The sequence below is a fragment of the Nematolebias whitei genome, chromosome 10, assembly GCF_014905685.2.
Source record: "Nematolebias whitei isolate Nwh7 chromosome 10, NemWhi1, whole genome shotgun sequence".
Taxonomy (NCBI): Eukaryota; Metazoa; Chordata; class Actinopteri; order Cyprinodontiformes; family Rivulidae; genus Nematolebias; species Nematolebias whitei.
Genome location: NC_056507.1, coordinates 37,656,076 through 37,661,690, shown reverse-complemented (window position 1 = coordinate 37,661,690; position 5,615 = coordinate 37,656,076).

The window sequence follows — 5,615 nt, the reverse complement described above, 5'->3', positions numbered from 1 at the left end:
ATATATCATCTCTATCATTTTTACTGTAGTTTATCATTGCCATTGTTTACTGTTCTGTCTGGAGCAGGTCTCTTGTAAATGAGTCCTTGTGGCTCAATGAAGCCATCCATCCATCCATTTTCTTTACCCGTTTATTCCATTTTGGGTCACGGGGGTCGCTGGTGCCCATGTCCAGCAATCACTGTGCGAGAAGCGGGGTACACCCTGGACAGGTCGCAAGTTCATCACAGGGCCACATAGAGACAAACAAGACAAACATCCATTCACTCTCTCACTCACACCTAGGGACAATTCAGAGTTACCAATCAGCCTAACATGCATGTTTTTTGGTCTGTGGGAGGAAACCGGAGCACCCGGAGAAAACCCACATATGCACGGAGAGAACATGCAAACTCCACCCAGAAAGGCCCCTGGACCGGGGTTTGAACCAAGGACCTGCTCGCTGAGAGGCAGCAGCTCTACCTCAATGAAGCCAACCTGTATAAATAAAAGGTTGAATAAATCATTATGTATATATTTATATTCATTCAACCTTTATTGATACAGGTTAGTTCCATTGAGCCACAAGGACTCATTTACAAAAGAGACCTGGATTTTAACAAAGAGTGATGACAACAGTGGACAAAACTGTTTTTCAATTGTAAAACAAACAAACAATTAAAAAAACTTAAATTTGTCTGAATCATTAGTGAATGTCTATTGTTGTTGTTGTTATCACTGTCTTATTATCTTGTGCTCTGGTCCAGTGTCTTCATGGATGATGTGTGTGAGGGTGGACATGTTTGGAGGTTGCTGTGTTGAAGCTCTCCATGAATCAGCCTCTCTGCAGCTCTCAGCACCTTCACTGAGCCTTGAGGGAATCACTGAGCTGCTCTTGTTCTTCACAGTTAGAAGGTGGGAGCTCTCGTCAAATGATGATCTCCAGCATCATCTTGTTCATGCCAGGCTTTTCATCCACTGACCACAGCCACCTGGAAACATCAGGGGAACCAGTAGCTGTTTAACACATCTGGAAGGAAACCAGTGAGATTTTAATATGATCATTATGATATGATGTTATGTGGGGGAGTGGTGGAGCAGAGGTTACAAGATGGGCCTGTGATCGGAAAGTCGCAGGTTCAACTCCCGGTACCGTCAACATCAAAATGAGGTGGAAAAGGTGAAACACCCACACCTGCCTCCACCCTCATTGGCCCCACCCTGGTCCCCTGAGCAAGGCCCTTAACCCCCACCATCTGCTCCTAAACAGGTCTCTCTTTAAAATGAGTTCTCTTGACTCAGTGAGACTACCTGTATAAATAAAGGCTAAATGAAAAAAATAAAAGTTTAAAATAGAAATACTCACATCATGAGGCCAAGGTTGTGTGTGTGACGTGCACGTTCCTGAGAGTGTGTGTGTGACGTGCACGTTCCTGAGAGGCCACAGACAGAGCAGCTCCAGCTTTTGTTGAGTTCCTGTAGTCCTGCAGTTTTCAAGCTGAAATGAAAAAACATAATGAAAATGAACTTTACAGTCTATAGTTACCTGTTCATATAAACACATGGAGGTGTCTCACCTTGTGACTGACAATAAAATATGTACATTTATGAACTCTAATGAACATAATGATGCTCCTACTGTTTGAAGGTGAACTGATGGTACCACACCATCTCTCAGTCAGACAGTCTGATCAGTTTGATCAGAATCCTCCAGTTTAAAATCCTCACTGCTCAGATGAATCCTCCTCAAAGATACTTCCTCCTCTTCCTCACATCTTGTTCTTTGGTAAACCTTCAAAATGAAAACAGGACATTTGTGTCTACACAAAAACATTGTACAGAGGAGGTCAATCTTATTTTCTATTTCCTGTATTCTCCCTAGTTTATTTTTTTTATATCCTAGAACTCAAACAAAACTCCAATTATGATACATATCTCTTGATAATGAACCAAAGCTACTGAAATAGTGAGTACGCTTGTTAGAAAAATATTCCTGTCATCAGATCTCAGTCAGCTTCATTGCAGCTGAACACCGTGTTACACTGAACATCACATCAGCTGGTGGACATAAATACAGTACAGTAAATTCTATTCACAAAATACTAACAATAATATGTTCATCTTACTTGTGAAAAGTTATCCCACGAGACCTGACGTCAACAGTCCGTCGATCTGAACAGAAATAAGCTGCGAAATGCTGAAACATCTGCTTTAACCAAATAAGGACGACCGTTCCAAGATGGCGGCCGAAAAACCTGCGCCGCAGTAGCCAATGAGGCATCTAGTTTTTTTTTTTTTTTTTTTTTTCAACGATTTTTTTGCCAGGGGTATAGATATTAATGTAAAAGAGATAATATTCTAGTACAAAACATAAAAAACCATGAAATTATATTTACAATTTATACAGAGTTTAAATTCACATTAAGCTTTTCCAGAGTTGAGATGGTTTTCATTGCCTTTTGGTTTTCCAGTCCATTAATTGAGGTGATGTATTGAAGAAGTTCTTTGCTGAAATGGGTTATGTTTGGTTTGGAGTTGGACCATTTTTTCTTGTGAATGTGAAACTTTCCCAGGAGAAGTAGAAGTTGGGTGAAGTGCAACAAGTCTTTATTCGTGCCTTTGTCTTCAAAGCATAGTATAATGTCTTTCTCTGTAAGCTGAATTATTTGTCCAGTTTTTTGCTGTATGAATTGTTGCACATCTCTCCAGAATGAGATTGTATGAACACATTGATAGAATAAATGAGAAATCGTTTCTATGTGTAGTTCACAGAATGTACAAGAATAGTCAATGTCAAGTTTAAATCTTTCCAGTGTTTTTTTAACAGGATATACATTATGAATAATTTTATATGAAACCTCTTTAACTTTGTTTGTTATGCAAAATTTTTCCCAATTTAACCACATCTGCTTCCAGTTAACTCCTTCAAATATGGAAGACCAGAAAAATCTACCAGGAGGCAGAGTGATCTTCTGCAGACAAGTTCTTATGAGTTTGTTGGAGCAATGAGGCATCTAGTGTTTATATCTATGGGGCTCTTCTTTCGTCATCTTCTTCTTCTTCTTCTTCTTCCTTTTTTTTTTTTTTTTTCTTCTTCTTCTTGTGTTTTTTGGCGGTTGGCAAGCAACGTTTAGATGTGCATTACCGCCATCTACTGGAATGGAGTATGGATCGGGATGCTAAATAATTACTACACAGGTTTTAACAAAAATAAATAAATAAATAATAATAATAATAATTATTATTATTATTATAATTAACTAAATAAAATAATAACAAGAAAAAAACTATATTCTCTCGATTATTTCCGTCTTCTTAAGGTAGCTTAACAAAAAAACAATATGTTCAGAAGTGGGAAGTTTATCCAAAAGTTCCTGTATATTCAACTGTAGTTTGTTGTCCTGTAGTGTACGTGGCAGTTCCTTTCTCTCAGCTGAATATTTGGGACAGAATAATAAAACATGATTCACTGTCTCTTCTTGAAAACAAGTCACATTTTCCTGTAGGATGTTTTCCCATTTTAAACACTGTTTAATCATGTATGGCCAAAACGTAATCTGGATATGACTGTTTCCTCCTTTCTATTTCGTCCTATTCTCCTCATTACACCAACTTTCCTTTGAATGTTATAAAGCCACCTGCCGGTTCTTTCTTCTTCCCATTGTTTCTGCCATCTTTCCTTGACCTTTTGTTTATTAACTGATTTGATTTCTCCTTTACTGAATGGTACCAATATATCAATGTAACTATTTTTTGTTGCTTGTTTTTCATATTTATCTGCCAACTCATTTCCTTTTATTCCTATATGTGATGGTATCCATATAAATGTAATTAATAAACCCATCGCTTGAATTCTATAAATTAATAATTGAATTTCTAATAAAAGGTCAAGTCTGCTGTCTGAATGATTATTTTTCAATAAGTATTATGAAGAACTTGAATCCAAACATATTACACTCCTTAATGGATGAACTTCCTCAATCCATCCCAGAGCTAAAATGATTCCCATCATCTCTCCTGTGTAGACCGAGACTCCATCAGTAATTCTTTTACCTGTTTTGAAACTGAATTCTGGAACAATTAATGAAACCTCGCTACTGTTATTTGAATTGTTTGATGCATCTGTATAAATTTTGACATATCCATAATACTTACTATCTAAATATGCTTGTATTGAATGAGAATCTGAAATGTTTTCTTTTTACGATTTTCCAACAAAGTGAGAGCAGCATCACTATTAGTTAAAGGAGATGGGTGAACTGGAGACTGAGGAACTGTTTGACTAATATCCAAAAAAGTTCAATCTGGTCCTCTGGACATTCAAAAAAAAAAAAAAACAAAGCAAAAAATTATAGAAACGTTTCGTCTCTCATCCAAGAGACTTCCTCAGTCTGAGGTGCTGTATTCAGCTCAGTCTCTTAAATAGCACCTTCTCAGAGTGGATCAACCAGTTTGCTGCTAACAACCAAAACCAGCTGCTCACATGCTCAAGAAGGACCATCAGCCTAACAATGGATCATTAGCACACTGATGGCTGTTTACTATTCACAGAGGGCTGAGTGATACTAGCAATCACAGCATTGTAAGAGGGGGACAGTTGAACCCGGAGGCCTCCACCCATGTTTAACGATGGACGATTTCTTTTCACAAAGATGGCCTCCTTTACTCCTCTCTCAAACCATCGTTCCTCTCTGTCCAGGATGTGAACATCTTCATCCCTGAAAGAGTGACCGCTGGCCTGGAGATGAGTGTAGACCCCAGAGTCCTGGCCTGATGATGTTGATCTTCTGTGCTGGACCATCCTTTTGGCCAGTGGCTGTTTAGTTTCCCCGATGTATTTAAGAGACTGAGCTGAAAACAGCACCTCAGACTGAGGAAGTCTCTCGGATGAGAGACGAAGCGTTTCTACATTTTTTTGTTGTTTTGCTTTGTTTTTTTGAATATCCAGAGGACCAGATTTAACTTTTTTAGATTTTTCTACCTGGATTATTGAGCATGCATCAGGATAATCCACTATCAATTTATAGTGTACAGTTAAAATGTTAAATAGTTAAGTTTTTTTTTTTACTAGATATTGTAAATTACACTTGTTTTCCTTTCAATACAACTGAATCAATCTACAAATTAAAACAGTACAGTATGCTGCTCAAGTGTGTTTTAATTGAAGAATGTTTAAAATAATTCAATACCTTTAAATAAGTAATTACATAACACTATAACAATATGTAACAAGCTTGGGTATGGCTGTTATTTTTATTTTATAAACTTACTGCAACACCACCTTAGGACTTTCATCCAAGGACATAATTTATACAGAAAAGACACTTGGGTTTGTCTACAAGTACGCAGGAGACTGTTCCAAGATACAATATAAATTTTATTAACACCAAGTTAAAAACCTATTCTAATGGAGGCAATAATGATTCTTAAAATAAATACTTAGCCAAGGCTGAGGCTTTCCAGTGTTCAGTCAACTAAAAGACAAAAGGATGGCTCAAGGTAACACAAGAGCAGAAATTCACCCACAAGCTGTGATGCACGAGACACGAGTGGAACAGAACCTACACTAGACTGCTGCCTTCAACCTGGAACATAAATATTAAATTAAGTAAACAAAAATATATATGAATAATATT